We start from the raw sequence: 17,485 nt of genomic DNA, 5'->3' as shown, positions 1-17,485 counted from the left end.
AAAAGATGTACTAGAAGTGGTAATAATATATATTTTAATTCAATTTGTGTCTTAGAGGAAACATTTTACTATTTCATCATGAAAAATGATGTTTCCCATGTAGGTTTGTTAAACCCTGTATCACATTATGTACAATCCAAATAATTTAAGTTTACTAACAGGATTTTAAAAATCACAATTAAAATTTGAAATTTATAATACCATTTTTCATCATCTATCATGAATGAATTATTTTTCTTCCATTGAGTCTTATCAAAAACGCAAATTACAACAAATTTAAAGATCTCCATTGGCTTTATTTTTGATTCTAAAACCGATCAACATTTTATTCCATAATATAGGTGAGAGTTCCAATGAACTGACCAGAATAGGTTGGGCTTCATTATATAGAGAAGAAAGACAAAGCCATAAGTAAAAGGTAGATTGGTCCTTTAAAGTTAATTTTCTTGTTAGTCTCTAACAGAGGAAAAGAACAATAGAAAATTAACTAATTGGTTAACATTAGGTTGTTTCAGGTTAAGGATTAAAGCAGAAGGAACTTCTTTATCATGGCTATTGAAGATTGAAACTGGCCTGTTTTAGAAATTGGCCATAATCTCTCTCTCCTGATTTCTCCTAAGATCGAATAACAACTCAATTTACGTTTGACAATATAGACCTTTAGCAGAAGTGACTCCATTCTGAATTTTCGTCTGGTCTGTTGGGCCTAGTGCAAGAACTTAGTCCAAAACAATGTCTTCCTACAATTGTTATTTAATAGATTAATTTGGAAAATTGTGAAATATCATGATTATTTATACATTTCAATCAATATAAACTTATATCTGGCAAATGCACAGATGTTTAATGTATAGTCCTTTTAGCTTTTGACAAATGCATACCCTCTTAACTCACAAACTTTTAATATAGAACATATCTAGAATTTTAATATAGAACATAGTATAAAACATATATAGAATTTTTCTATCAGTTCAGAATAATCACTCATGCTGCTTTCCAATTAATTAGTTTGGTGAGTTCCCAAAAATTCCTATATAATGGAAACTTTCAGTATACATCTGGCTTACTTCACACAACATGATATGTTTTAAAGTTCAATGATGTCCTGTGTCTATCAGTAGCTTTTTCTCTTTATTGCAGACTTGAAATAGATTGCATGGTTAAGCAGAGCATTTTTCATTCAATCTTCAATTATTTTAGTCTGTTCCAGGTGCTGTAACAAAATAACATAAACTGGGTGGTCTAAACAACAGACAATTCTCACAGCTCTGGAGACTGGGCAGCCTAAGGTCAAGGTCAGTTCCTGGTGAGGGCTGCTTCTTGGTTTGCATACAGTTGCCTTCTTGGTATGTTCTCACCACAAAGGTGATCTCTTTCTCTTCTTCTTCTTCTAAAGCATTAATCTTATCATGAGAACCCCTTCCTCATGACATTTTTCTAGCCCTAATTACCTGTCAAGGGCTACATCTGCAAATATTATCACCATTAGCAGATAGAGCTTCAATGCGGATTTTGATAAGTCACAATTCACTTCATTGCCTTTCTCCTCTTTTCCTTCAAAATTCAGGTCCTCCTTCTCACCTGTAAAATATACTCATTCCATCCCAATAACCCCAAAGTCTTAACTCATTCCAGCATCATTTCTAAAGTTCAAAGTCTCATTTAAATATCAACATCAGATATTGCAGAGACTCAAGATACAATTCCTATGGAGGCAAAATTTCTCTCCAGTTGGGAACCCGTAAAATCAGACGAGTTAGTTAGGTGTTTCCAATATATATATTGTTGAGACAGGCATAAAACAGACATTTCTATTCTCAAAGAAATACATAGGAAAAAGGAAGGAGTGATATGTCCCAAACTAGTCCCATGCTTAGCAAGGCAAATTCCACTAGATCCTAAGGCTTGGGAATAATCCTCTTTGGTTCAACTGTCTGCCTTGTGAGCAGGGGGTCCCTCTGCTATCTGGGGCTCTGCAGAAAAGGAGTTATAACCTAAGGTTTCAAGACACCCGTATCACAAGGTTTGGCAGGGATTGCCTTGCCCCAATGCTCTGGTTGGAAGCTGCTGGTCTTTGTAACCAAGGCAGTGTCTCTGATGATATCTGAATCACCTTCAGGGTATTTTTTACTTTTAGACAGAGTCTCGCTCTGTTGCCAGGCTGGAGTGCAGTGGCATGATCTCAGCTTACTGCAACTTCCGCTTGGATTCAAGCACTTCTCCTGCCTCAGCCTCCCTAGTAGTTGGGACTACAGGGGCACGCCACCATGCCCAGCTAATATTTGTACTTTTATTAGAGACGGGGTTTCACCATGTTGGCCAAAATAGTCTCCATCTCTTGACCCGGTGATCCACCTGTCTCATCTTCTCAAAGGGCTGGGATTACTGGCTAAGCCACCCTGCCCGACCTGGGTTCTTTCTTTTTCCTGAGGAATAGTGCTCACTCTCCACTGAATAGCACCATGGTCCCCTCCTGTAGATTCTGACCGTCTTCCTTCATTTCCTCTCCTTTTACTTCTATCTCCTTTCGTTTTAACTGGCAGTGCCTCTGCTATAATCCCATTTCTATTTCTGGTTTAAATTGAAGTGGCTGGTTAAGCCCATGTGTCACACCAATGATCTCTTTATCAAATGAATCTCTAGACACACCCTTAGTGTATTAGAACAAGTCATCTCAATTTTAACACCGTACTTTTTTTTAAACATTTCTTCCTCAGTTTGAACTAATTCTTTTCTACTACTAATTTGGTTAGAATTATTACTTCATGAATGATTATTGATATTTGCCAATTATTTCTTAAATTGATTGATATAATCTTTATGCAACAAATTATATTGACTACTGTTCTCATATTAAACCAGCTCTCCGTCTGAAGGATAAGTCGTATTAGAGCATGATGCATTATCCTTTTTATATTGTATTGGATTCCATTTGGTGGTATGTCATTGACCTATGTTCAAGAGGTCAACAAATTAGTAATTATCTTTAAAAATAATGCAATTTTTGATTTTTAAAAATCAAAATTAATTATTGTAGCTATCTTAACCTGAATTTTTAAAATTGTATTTTTTTGTAATAAATGTTTTAATAACTGTTGATTTTAATAGATACATTAATATGCAAAAATTTTCAGTTTTCTTGTTTTATATACAAATTTACATGCAGTTGTTAAGTGATCCTGTGTATCGTTGACCCAATTGCTCCAGTAGTAACATTTGAAAATCTGTAGTATAGCATTGTAAAAATGTATTGACAATGATAGGATTCACTTCCTTTGATTTATTCAGATTACTTTTACGTGTGTGTGTGTGTGTGTGTGTGTGTGTGTGTGTGTATTTCTGTACCACGATCTCACATGTGGAGGTTTGTACACCCATTAACGCAGTCAAGATGCTAAAGATGCTCCTTCTTGCATTTTGATAGCCACAAATTTCTCCCATCTGCTATCATTCAGATTGATATTATCCTGTAGACAATGTGTCATTTCTCTCTGGCTACTTTGATAATTGGGATTTTTTCCCTCTAGTTTTCAGGAGTTGGATTACAATAGCTCTTGGAATGGGTTTATGAAGTTTATGTTTGAGATCTGTACAGAAGGTTATGTTGGAGTCTTTAAATATGCACATTTATGGTTTTTGCCACTTTTGAAAGCTTCTGGCCATGTTTCTTTAAACACTTTCAAACCCACTATTTTTCTCTGTTCTACAATTCTTACACTAACAGAACTTGATCTTGTGTTACAGTGCTACAAATTCTTGGGCTTCTTTCATTATTGTTAGTCCACTTTCTCTGTCGTTCAGTGTGTATTGTCTATGTTCATCTACCCTTAACTTCACTGTTTCTATCCTCTGTTTTCTCTACTCAGTATTAAATTTGTCCAGCAAATTTTTAAAAATTATTTGTTTATTGTGATTCTAAGACCCATAATTTGCATTTGATTTTCTTATATTATTTACATTTTTTGCTCATGTTTTCTATTTTTTGCATTTTGTTTCATGATAATGTGTAATTGACAAAGTATTTTGTAACAGCTGCTTTGAAATTTCCATTGGGTAATTTACATTTTTTGCTCATGTTTTCTATTTTTTGCATTTTGTTTCATGATAATGTGTAATTGACAAAGTATTTTTATAACAGGTGCTTTGAAATTTCCATTGGGTAATTCAAACATTTGATTCATCCTGGTGTTGGCATTGTCTTTTCTCTTTCTTATTGTGATTTTCTTAGTTTTATTTATGACATGCACTTTTCAACAGTATCTTAGACCATTTATTTTTTATATTGGTAGACTCTAAGACCTATTTAAATACTTTGTTTAGCAGGCATTCACTTTATTTAAGATTGTCACACATATATTGGCCTATATTTGTGGACTCTTGCTCCAATTGAAATTTTAATTATCATGACTTTTTCACTGTTATTTTGATCTGCTTGCTTGTTTTTGGTGTTGCTGGACTGACTGTCTAAGCCAGCATTGGGTGGGATATGTCATAGATGTTGGGAATCATAGGCTTTCCCGGCTGAATGTTTACTGTGGAAGGAAACAACTCCTTGACTAGTGCCTTCTCCACCCCACCTTCCTTTCTCTGACCCATAAAGTGGATTGATAAAGTTCCTCAGAGTTAAAGAGATTTCCTAGCATAGGTTTCTTACAGTGGTGGGGTACCTCTTGCAATTTCTACCCACTTGAAATTATTTTAAACATAAATAATAAATAGAAATATTATTTTGTATGTATTTGCCCAGATACAATTACACATGCTCTTCATTACTTTATGTAGATTCATATCTTCATCTTTTATTGTTTTCTTTCTGCAAGAAGAATTTTATTTAATATTTCTTGTAGTTAATTTGGCTGGTGATATATTATTTCTGTTTTTATATATCTAAGTAAGTCTGTATTTCACCTGTATTTTTAAAAGATGTTTTCACTTGGTTTAATTTTCTACGGAGACATGTATATTTTCTTTCACTATTTTAAAAACGATCCAAAGATTTCTAGTTTGAATTTTTTTTTCTAAGAAATCACTTGTCACTATTTTCTGTTTCTCTTAAATAATATACCTCTTTCTTTGGATATATTTTTTAAACCTTTTATTATTTTCTCTTTATCTAAACAATTTAGTTATAACATCACTGTGCATTTTTCCTCAGCTTTTGTGAGTGTTTACAATTTCTTGGAATGCTTTAGATTTATGGAGTCCTAATTTTAGTTAAAATTAGAAAAAACAGGCCGGGCATGATGGCTCACACCTGTAAGCCAAGCACTTTGGAGGCAAAGGCGGGTGAATCACTTGAGTTCGGGAGTTCAAGACCAGCCTGACCAACATGGTGAAACCTGTCATTAAAAAAAAAAAAATTAGAAAAAGCAATTGGCCTATGCCTTGTCCTTCAGGAAACTATTAATGTTTTCCAATAGACATACATTTTTCCCTCTGTATTTTTCATTTTGTGTAGTTTTTATGTCTCCTCATAATCTTTGCTTCTGCAATATAAGCTACTGTAAATCCTAAAGAGCAAATTTTCCATCTCAAACATGCTAAGACTCCTGAGTCAATCTGGATGTCTTTATAAATCTTCTATAGCTCTACTTCTCAGTCTTTCTCTAGTTTACTGAATATATATAGTATATGTATGAATGCATGTTCTGTCTAATGTTATAATTTATGCTAGTTGTGGATCAGTTTTAAATAATTAATTTCTCTCCTTTTTATGGTTATACATTCTGACTTATTTATTATGAATTTTAACTTTTTAAATAATGGACATTTGGTACACCAGCTGATCATCCCTAATTCATAAATTTGAAATTTGAAATTATCTGAAATCTTCAACTTTTTGAGCTGTGACATCATACCACAAGAAGAAAATTACACATGTGACCTCATGTTAAAACACACTGTAAACATTGTTTTATGCATAAAAATATTTTAAAATTGTATAAAATTTGCAAATAAATTTTGTGTTTAGGCTTGTGTCTTATTTCTAAGATATTTTATTATATGTATGCAAATATTCCAAAATCCAAAAATATCCCAAATCCCAAACACTTCTTGTCCCAACGTTTCAGATAATGAATATTCAGTCTGTACTTAAATATATATTCCTAAACTTTTTAAAGTAATAATTATGTTGGCTAAGTGCAGTAGCTCACACTTGTAATCTCAGCTTTTTGGGAGGCCAAGGTGGGCAGATCACTTGAGGCCAGGAGTTTGAGACCAGCCTGGCCAACATGGCAAACCTCATCTCTACTAAAAATACAAAACAAACAAACAAAATTAGCCAGGCATGGTGGTGGGTGCTTGTAATCCCAGCTACTTGGAAGGCTGAGGCAGGAGCATCTCTTGAACTTGGGAGGCAGAGGTTGCAGTGAACAGAGATTGTGCCATTGCACTTCAGCCTGGGCAACAAGAGCAAAACTCCATCTCAAACAAAAACAAAAACAAAACTAATAATTATGTTAATGGAAAACATTTTAGCCATTTAATATTTTGTTTTTAAACTTTAGTTATATGGAAAGAGATGTTTAGTATAATGCTTATTTTTTCCGAACACCTTAGGAAGAACATTCTAAGTATTTAAACCAATATTACATGAAAAGCAAAATTTTACTTTTAAATACCTGCAAGAAAGAGAATTTAAAAATATTAAATAACACTAAATATTAGCTTAATATCTTATTTTGTGCTTTAAATGATTTTTATTTTTGTGGATTTATCTTACAATATAATTTCAGAATTTATTCTAAAGATTACTGATTTCTACATAAAAACAGAAATGAAGTGCTTATTAGAATGTATCCATTCTAGCAGTCATCTTTTTTTGAACATCACATTCTGTTAAATATCAAAGGTATCTTTACGGCTCACGTACACATAGTCTTTCCTATATATTTTCATCAAATAATATTAAAACAATTTCAAAATTTATGTGTGTCTGAAAGAGTACTATTTGTGTCTGTCATGAATCATTTTTCTTCAGTGTACCCCATTCATTCATTTACACATATTTATATATATATGTATATTTAATATATATTTTATTGCACTTTAGGTTTTAAGGTACCTAAAGGGAAGAACATGCAGGATTGTTGCCTGGGTACATTCATGGCAATGTGGTTTGCTGCATCCATCCCCATCACCTACATCTGGCATTTCTGCCCTTATTATCCCTCCCCAATTCCCTACACATATGTATATTTTAATCATTCTCTTACCCCTTCATTAATCAAAATAAAGCCACAATAGTCCAGAAAACTGGCTAATGGAAGAGATAAAAATATTGGTCTTTAGTCTAAAATATTGTTAGGATTTCACATGTCTACATTTGTTCACAAAGCTGGTTACATTGACCCTCCTAACACATTTATATATATAGAAAGTTTTCCGACGTTTTATATGATGCTGACATAAAGACTCTGGTATTGCCTTCTGGAAAGGAAAGCACAGTATGTTTCAGATCACTTTCATCTATGAATATTAATATAAACATCTTGAATAAATTAGTATCATATTAACCCAAGTACTATTTGAATAACATGATACATCAAGAGAAAGTGGTATTTCTTCTATGTATACAAATGTAATTCAAAATTAGGAGATTAATCTAATGTATAATATTTATTACCTCTAGAGAGAAAAAATATATCTGATGATACTAATATATTTTAAACAGGCATTAATAAAAATCCATAGTATGCTGAATAGAAGTGATGAGAGAGGGCATCCTTGTCTTGTTCTGGTTTTTAAGGGGAATGTAGTATCCAGCTTTTGTCCATTCAGTATCATGTTGGCTGTGGGTTTATCATAGAACACTTTTATTATTTTGAGGTATGTTCCTTCAATAACTAGTTTATTGACAGTTTTTAAAATGGAGAGTTGTTGAATTTATTGAAATACTTTTTTGCATCTATTGGGAGAAAGAAATAAAGGACATCCGAACAGGAATTGAGGAAGCCAAACTATGTCTGTTTGCAGATGACATGATTTTCTATCTAGAGAACCCCATAGTCTTGGCCCAAGAAAAAACTTCAGCAAAGTTGCAGGACATAAAATCTGTGTCAAAAAATTGCTAGCATTCCTATCCACCAATGACAGCCAAATGGTGAGCCAAATCATAAAGGCAATTCCATTCACAACTGCCACAAAAGGAATAAAATATCTAGGAAGACAGCTAACCAAGGAGGTGAAAGATTTCTACAATGAGAATTACAAAATGCTCCTCAAAGAAATGAGAGAAGACATAAATAAGTGGAAAAACATCCCATATTCATGGAAATAATCAATATCATTAAAATGGTTATGTGACCCAAAGGAATTTACAGATTTGATGCTATTTCTATCAAACTGCCAACAGTATTTTTGACAGAGCTAGAAAACACTATTTAAAAATTCATATGTAACCAAAAAAAAAAAGAAAAAGATCCCAAAACCACAGAAATCCTAAGCAAAAAGATCAAAACTGGAGGCATTATGTTACCTGACTTTCAAACTATACTATAAGGCTGCAGTACTGAAAACAGCATGGTTCTTGTACAAAAACAGGCACATAGACTAAACAAAACAGAATATAGTATATAGAAATATGGATGCATATCTATGACTATCTGATCTTCTGCAAAGCTGACAAAAACAAGCAATGGGAAAAAGACTCCCTATTCAGTAAATGGTGCTGGGATAACTGGCTAGCCATATGCAGAAGATTGTAACTGGACCCTTCCTTACACCATATTAAAAAAATCAACTTTGTTACAATTAAATACTTAAATGTAAAACCCAAAAGTATATAAACCCCGGAAGACAACCTAGACAATGCCATCCTGAACATAGAAACAGGCAAAAATTTCATGGCAAGGACACTAAAAGCAATGGTAACAAAAGCAAAAATTGACAAATGGGATCTAATTAAATGTAAGTGCTTCTGTGCAGCCAAAGAAACTATCAACAGAGTAAACAGACAACCTACAGAATGGGAGAAAATTCATTCAAACTATGAATCTGTCAAAGGTCTAATATCCAGTGTCTATAAGGAACTTACATAAATTTACAAGAGAAAAACAAACAACTCCATTAAAAAGTAGGCAAAGAACATGAACATACACTTTTCAAAACAAGACATATATGCATCCAGCAAGCATATGAAAAAAAAAAGCCTACATATTACTGATCATTAGAGAAATGCAAATAAAAACCATAAGGTATCACCTCACACCAATCAGAATGGCTATTATTAAAAAGTCAAAAAACAGCAGATGCTGGAGAGGTTGAAGAGAAAAGGGGACACTTACTGTTGGTAGGAGTGTAAATTCATTCAACCATTGTGGAAAATAGTGTGATCATTCTTCAAAGAGCTAAAAGCAGAAGTATAATCCAACCCAGCAATCTCCTTACTGGGCATTTACTCAGATGAATTTAAGTCATTCCACTATAAAGACACATGCATGTGGATGTTCACAGCAGTACTATTCATAGCAAAGACATTAAATCAACATAATTACCCATCAATGACAGATTGGGTAAGAAAAATGTGAAACATGCAGCATAGAATACTATGCAGCCATAAAAAAGAACAAGATCATGTCTTTTGTGGAAACATGTATGGAGCTGGAGGCTACTATCCTTAGCAAGCTAATGCAAGAACAGAAAATCAAATACTTCATCTTCTCATTTATAGGTGGGAGACAAATCATAAGAACTTATGAACACAAAGCAGGAAACAACAGACACTAGGGTCTATCTGAAAGTAGGGGGGTGGGAGGAGTGAGAGGAGCAGAAAAGACAACTACTGGGTACTGGCCTTAATACCTGAGTGATGAAATAATCTGTACAACACCCCCCCGTGACATGTGTAACAAACTTTCACATCTACCCGCAAAGCTATAATAAAAGTTAAAAAGAACAACATCTAATTCCAATTCCACAAAGAATTCACAGTAAATGGGAAAATAGGTGATATTCATTATCAATGTATCTGAAAGTTTGATGTATTTAATGAGGAAATAGAGTACATATTCACATTATAGAAAAGACCCAATGATGACTAATTTCCTGTAATATGAACTTTTCTGATAAAATTAATCAATACATTTAAAAAGACCAACATAATATAGTATATAAATTGGCAAGGGAGAAACACTTCTAATTATAATTATTTATTAGCTGTTAATGATTTATCTATAAGAAACCTAATTGAATTGACTAATGAAGTAAAAAAAGTAAGTAGCTTCAGAAAATTCTCCAACTTTGCTGGAATCAAATTAACTTATTTATTTAACCTTTCAAAAATATTAAATTACTTAACTGAAAAAAGAGCACTCTAAAATTAAAGCTACAAAGAAATGGTAGGTTACATACATATTACCAACTTCATAAAAATCTAGTAAGCAATGCAGGGAAGATGGCATCAGATTGAGATGCAAGACATGTTTTGTCCTAAAATAATCTAATATTTAAAGTTAGAAATTATTTCTAAGTTAATTTAAGCATTATATACAATGACAACTGTATATACATAGTGTGTATAAATATAGCAAGTAGAATGTATTACTGAGGTTACTTAATATAGCATCTCAATAAAAAATACATGAGGGTATAGCAGGAAAAAATTTTATGCAGTAGAAAGAGGAAGCATAGACAATCTGTAACATAATGAATGTGGTATGATTTTTTTTTTTTTAGAAAGAAAGAGAAACAGAAAAGGGGGAGAGAGAACAGGAGTCTTGCTCTCCCAGGCTGAAATGCAATCTAAAAATAGGTATTAAAAACCTCTTTTATGCTGATAATTGAAGTTATGCTTTAACTTTTTGATGAGAGATCCTGAGGAAGATGAACATTTATGCAATATTCTTATTTGCTAGCAGAGAAAGGGGATAAATGAAGGAAGAAGAGGTAAAAGATTTGCATCCCAACTGTTAACAGAAGTACCTGCACCAAACACACACTCACACAGTCACTCTCATGCACACACACTCATTCATATTTTTACATATTTTATCAATACCCCTTAGGGAATCTTAGCCAATTTCCTTTTGTTTTATTTCCTGGGGCCATTGTTCCTTCTCCATAACCAGTTTCCCAGTTCCTGCCTACCTAACTCTCACTTATACTTGAAGACACCGCTCAAGCGTTTCTCCCACAGAGGCCCCGGGGTAAACCTGTGGGCATTCAAGTGGGCCCTCCTCCTGTAAAACCACAGATGGAGCATCCTTCCATCTCCACGGATACCATATTGTCTGCCCATGTATCTTATCTTCTTTAGAATTCATATGTTTTATCCTTACATCAACATTTAACCCAGTGCCTATTCCACAAGTATTCAACAAATTTTACTGAAGCAAAAGTTCTCTAATTTTTCTTTCACTGTAAATATCATAGGTTACATTTTTTTAAGTTGTGCTGAAGTAATATTAAATGTTAAGTTCAATGGATGCAAAGGCCAGCTCTGAAGCAAACTAACAACAACGGCACATCAAAAGTGGGAATGATTACTAATGGATAGCCACCTAAGGGAAATACACTTTTCAACAGATGCCATACAGTAAAAATTCTCTTTTTCTAACACACCTTTCTCCTGGGAAATAAAACTGAAATTGAATACAGAAAAGTCAACATTGCATACCAATGATGTATCAGAGATGTAAACACCTCCTTAAACAAATACCTTTATTTCCTAAAGAGAGAAATACCTAAGGTAGATGACAGAGTGACGGATGCAGCAAACCACCACCATGGCACATATATACCTATGTAACAAACCTGCACAATCTGCATAGGTACCCCAGAACTTAAAGTATAATAAATAAAAGTTTTTTTAAAAAGAATAAAAGCCTAAAAGTTTTCTATTATTTCCAAGATTATTATTAAAGATGCTACTCAAGATTCCAAATAGTTCTTCCTGGTAAATTGATTCAATACTAAAAGAGAGCCAACACTTTCATTTAAGTATGTGTGAGCAATAAAATTCTCTAACTGACTGCTTCTTCATCTTTAAGGACATCTGTGTTAAGCTGAAAAAAGTAGCCTCCAAGGAGGTACACATCCTAATCTCCTGTGGATGTTATCTTATATGGCAAAAGGGATGGTGATATGATCAAGTGAAGGATGATGTAATGTGGAGGGTGGCCCAGATTATCCATACTCTCAGAAATGTATGATGCAGATGACCATCTATAAGTAGAAGGATTGGCTCACTAATCCAATAAAAATCCAACTGCTCTCGAGATTTTACATAGTTTCTCTCAAAGAAATTTCATCTTTCCTCTATTTTAGTTCCTTAAATTACAAAAAGAAAAACACAATAGAAAACAAAAACAATGTTTCTCTAGAAACTAGTTCCTTGTCTCGAGCTAACATTCTAATAAACATCCAAATTGTTACTCTAATATTAACATCTAAAGGAAGGATATTACTAAAGTCTACCTTGGTAGCCTGTTCTAATTTGATTATGATAACTCTTTTCTTAATTGCATTTTAGGTTTTGGGGTACATGTGAAGAACATGCAAGATTGTTGCATAGGTACACACATGGCAGTGTGATTTGCTGCCTTCCTCCTCATCACATATATCTGGCATTTCTCCCCATGTTATCTCTCCCCAACTCCCCACCCCCTGATAACTCTTATTATGAAGTTTTTATACATTTCATAAGTGCCTCCTCAGGAAATTTTAGCCAATTTCCTCTTGTTTTATTTCCGGGGAGGCATATTTTAGAAGAAATATTAATTTAGAGCAAGGAAATTGGGTTCTAAACTCATTGTTATTTCTTATATCTATGTAACATTAAAAGCCATTTAGCATCTCTGACTTGATATTCATTCATATTCAAAAACTCCAATATCCTTTGTTTTTGAGTCCAGCTCCCAATCTACAAAGCATAACAAAGGTGGGATATGGGCTCAACCGGAATTTCTCACTCTACTCCCTTCCAACTCAGTACTTCTCAAATATTCCTGAATATAAAGCACCTGGCTATTTAAATAGCTGGACCTTCTGAAGCCTACGTTTTTTGAAAAGTACAGTGAAAACCTGCTGATAAGAGAAGCTCTTGACAATTTAGATTATAAATAGACTAGGTACTTGGTCAGCAGCCATAAATACCAGACGAAGACAGAGACCTGAGGGGTGGGGTAGGGGAGAGAGAGAGAGAGAGAGAGAGAGAGAGAGAGAGAGAGAGAGAGAGAGAGGATAAAAGGAGGCATCACGAGGGGTATCTAAAAGGGAGGCCCAGGAACAGATATCCAGAAATAAAGTAATAGGCTTGAGCAGTAGGAATGGGGTTACACTGATAAAGAAATGAAGAGAGACTAAGTATATAAAATTATTCCAATTATGAATCTGCAAGTATATGGGTGTCTACTACACACCCAATTGAGAATAACACCAAAGAATTGTATAAATTAAACAGCTTGGATTTAATTATTTCACATTGTATTCATAAATCATAACGTCATTTTGTACCCCATAAATTTTTTCCCCACGCAACTCCCTGTTTACAGAACCCACAAATCTATACAATTATAAATTGTCAATTTACAAAAAAAAAAAATTAAACAGCCTGACGTTCAGACCCTTTGCAGTCTGCATGGGGAGAAGGATGAAACTGTACTAAATCATTAGAAGACAACCGAAATGCAAAGTCTCTGGTCCCAAATGTAAATCCAACAGGAAGACATAAGAGGAAGACGTTACAGGAGGTAGAGTAATCAAGTTGGCTTCTGGGAGCAAGACTTACTCTGGGCTATAAGAGTGGGGAGGATTGGGGCTGGTGCTGTGGCTCACACCTGTAATCCCAGCTCTTAGGGAGAACGAGGTGGGAGGATAGCTTTAGCCCAGGAGTTCAAGACCCGCCTGGGCAATGTATCAAGACTCCACTCTCCACAAAAAGGAAAAAAAAAAGGGAGTAGGGGGGATTGGGCCATGCAGAGGAGAAGGTGGAAGACACTGGCTAGGAAAAGAGAATAGCAATGTCTAAGTCCTTCTGGAAAAACAAACCTCCCCCCCATTACCATGTTCCAAACTATGCTACACTGTCTGCCACAGAAGAGCTGTAAGGTGGTAATGTGTCTTCCTGGAAGGCAGCCAAGGAATTCTGGGAAATGCCACATGAAAAAGCCCACTTTTGGAGACCCACTAGACGCTGGCCTGTTAAAGGCTCTGAAAAGTCCTCCAGCAAAGACACCTGTCCAACTGCCCCTCTTGGATTTCCCAGACATAGTTGAGCCCTTCTTTGCAACATACCTATACACATTCCATAAAATTGCATTTTATGGAATATACTACCTTACATATATTTGAGAGTATTATATCTCTTTTTTTCCTCCCACTTTTTTTATTGTAGTTTAGATTCTGGGGTACATGTGCAGATCATGCAAGATTGTCGCATAGGTACATTCATGGCAAAATGGTTTGCTGCCACCATCCCCCCATCACCTATACCTGACATTTCTCCCCATGTTATTCCCCCCCCACCCTCCTTCCTGCCATTCCTCCTATAGCCCCTCCCTAGGACCCCAGTGTGTTATGCTCCCCTCTTTGTGTCCAAGTAGTCTCATTGTTCAACACCCATCTATGAGTGAGAACACGCAGTTTTTGATTTTCTGTTCCTGTTTACAATAGCAAAGACCTGGAACCAACCCAAATGCCCATTGATGACAGACTAGATAGGGAAATTGTGGCACATATACACCATGGAATACTATGCAGCCATAAAAAACGACGAGTTCATGTCCTTTGTAGGGACACAGATGAATCTGGAAACCATCATTCTCAGCAAACCGACACTAGAATAGAAAAACAAACACCACATGTTCTCACTCATAGGTGGGTATTGAACAATGAGAACATATGGACACAGGGAGGAGAGCATCACACACTGGGGTCTGTGTGAGGGGACTATGGGAGGGACTGTGTGGGGTAGGAAGTTGGGTAGGGATAGCATGGGGAGAAAGGCCAGATACAGGTGATGGGGATGTAGGCAGCAAACCACATTACCACGTATGTACCTATGCAACAATCCAGCATGGTCTTCACACGTACCCCAGAACTTAAAGTGCAATGAAATATATTTTAATATAAATTTTATATATAAAAATATATATTTGTATGTATTACAAATGTATGTAATGTAAATACTATATTAATTTACATTTTATTACAATAGACTATATTAATTTACATATATTTTAATATAAATTTTATATATAAATATATATTTTATTGCACTTTAGGTTCTGGGGTACATGTGAAGATATATTTTTTATATAAATTTATATATATATAAAATTTTTAAAAAGAATTCAAAAATAGTAATTATTTAGGCAGACTTACTGATCTTTGCAAAAGTGTTTTCTAAATATGCCTGAATATTCAGAGACGTCCAGGTCAGTGCAGCCAAGCCAGGCTGGAGAGCTTCATCCACTTTGGCCAAGTGAGGAACCATCAGTTGCTCAATGGCGGGAGGCATTTTTTACTTCACTCTCTGATATTCAGCTAGCATCATCTGCAATGAAATTGAGGTTAAGTAATCAATTAATATCTTACTTCTGTCTATTAGTATCTCATGTCTTATATAAAATGACTACTTTTATTTAGGGTCAAACTGTAGGTCTCTAACAGTGTAGCAAGTAGAGTAGCCAAAGCAATAAAAAGAAAAGAAGACAAGGACTCTACATCATTACAAATTCCAAATCCAAAAGAAAGAACTGAAGATGAACAAGAATTTAAGACTGCCTCACCTCCTATGCAGCCTAGAAAGGGAAAAACCCTAGGGTCAAGTAATTTTTCTAAACCATGCAGAGACATGGTAATGGCACCTTTGCCTGCACATCACCAGGCTCGTTTGTTCTGCTTTGTACACTGGTACAACATGCGTGCAGCTCCTCTGGGCACCTCTTGCAGACCACACTCATCACCCAAAACATCTGGGTCACCAGAGGTCTACATTAGCCTTTCGCCAGGATTATGGGCCAAATCTCGTTGCCAAGACCCAAAGCACACAGGAAACCAGTACTGATTTCAACTAGTGTCATGGCTTTGAATTTCATCCATATGCCAGAAACAAACACATTCACATGCAGCCCAGATCTCACTCCTAAAAGTCTAGATTCATGAATAGCAGCAGCCTCCCAAACTTTCCACTTCAATACTTAGCAGACATTTCAAACTTAGTAAGTCTCAGTTTGGACTTATTAAGTTTGTTAATTCTCTAATTCATTCCAGCTCATTCTCTAACTCAGCTGATAGTGACTTTATCCTTCCAGTTCACAGGCCAAAACCCAGAGTCATCCTTGATTCCTCTCTCTCTCTCTCTCTCTCTCTCTCACACACACACCCCACACATAATCCATTAGGATATCTTGTTTGCAGTCTACTCAAAAGAAACTCAAAAAGTCTATATCTGACTTGCTTTCCACATCAACAGTTACTGCCATTGTTGGCTACCTCCTCAATTATTGGGGTGGTCTACCATTGTCTCCCTGCTTCAATCACCCTCCCAATAAGTCTAGGTACAGTTTAACAGCAAAAATGATCCTTTCAAAATGAGAATTCAAATAATATCACTCCTCTGCTCACATGGTTACACAGCCTGCATTTAATTCAGGGCTACAAACCTTTATACAAAGGACTTGGATAGGTGCTTGGTCTAGAAAGATCTACCCAATTTTGTCCCATTACTTCTCTGATCTCATCTCCAACCACTCTTTCCCTTTCTTACCCACACCTGCCTGACTGTCTTTCTTTCTGGTCCTGAGCCTCAGGGCCTTTGCACCTCCTTCGATTAATTATTCAAATGTCACTTTCTCAATTACACCCATCATCACTACCCTTTTAAGATTATAAGCCACCACCAAAACCACTCACACATTTTATCCCCCCATTTTTCCATAATGACTATCATTTTATTATAATAGACTATATTAATTTACATATTTACAATGTTCATTTTCTGTCCTACCCAATTAGACTTTAAGTTCTACAAGGACAAGGGTGTTGTCTGCTTTGTTCCGTGAGCCTGCACCAGCACCTGGCACATAGGAGATAATAAATCAATATCTATCTAATTAATCAATTAGTTGATATCAGAAGATTAATTTTTCATCTGAAATGGGGATTCTCGTCTTTTATTGAAATGTACATAATGTTGAACTGTGTCAGTATTATTTATACAATGTCAAACTGTGTCACTATTTTGTTCATATGTAACCATGTCAATATTAATAATCATTAATTATAAGAAAATAACTTTAATGTGCCTCATAAATACAGTTGGTATTAAGACCACATATGTGCATGTTGGCACTACCCTGATAATAGATTAATGTTTTCCAAACTGTTTGCCTGGAGTACTAAGCCAAAGAGATTCTATGAGAAAAATGCTCCTTTGACAGATGCATTTTGAAAATGCTGCATACAATATCTCCCTTCTTGGATAGTCAAAGCTAACATTAGAGATTCTTAGAAGCCTGCTCAAGGAAGTAGAAAGCCTTGC

At 35.0% G+C, this 17,485-nt stretch overlaps 1 protein-coding gene and 1 long non-coding RNA gene across 4 annotated transcripts in view; both read right to left on the bottom strand.

Annotated features, from left to right (window-relative positions):
- The window catches only part of LOC128931288 (uncharacterized), a 685,153-nt gene that overhangs the window by 365,097 nt on the left and 302,571 nt on the right, over positions 1–17,485 (bottom strand). The window lies entirely within an intron of this gene.
- LOC128928084 (dynein axonemal heavy chain 5-like) overlaps positions 13,141–17,485 on the bottom strand; it is a 62,027-nt gene continuing 57,682 nt past the window's right edge. For both annotated transcript variants that reach the window (XM_078355233.1, XM_078355234.1), the window contains 2 exons: positions 15,325–15,496; positions 13,141–14,777 (listed from right to left, as the gene is read on the bottom strand). The gene's annotated coding sequence lies outside the window, so the exon portion shown is untranslated. The remainder of the gene's footprint in view (positions 14,778–15,324; positions 15,497–17,485) is intronic.

This window comes from Callithrix jacchus, chromosome 18, assembly GCF_049354715.1.
Source record: "Callithrix jacchus isolate 240 chromosome 18, calJac240_pri, whole genome shotgun sequence".
In the NCBI taxonomy this organism is placed as follows: domain Eukaryota; kingdom Metazoa; phylum Chordata; class Mammalia; order Primates; family Cebidae; genus Callithrix; species Callithrix jacchus.
This window is presented reverse-complemented; position numbering and strand designations above follow the sequence as displayed.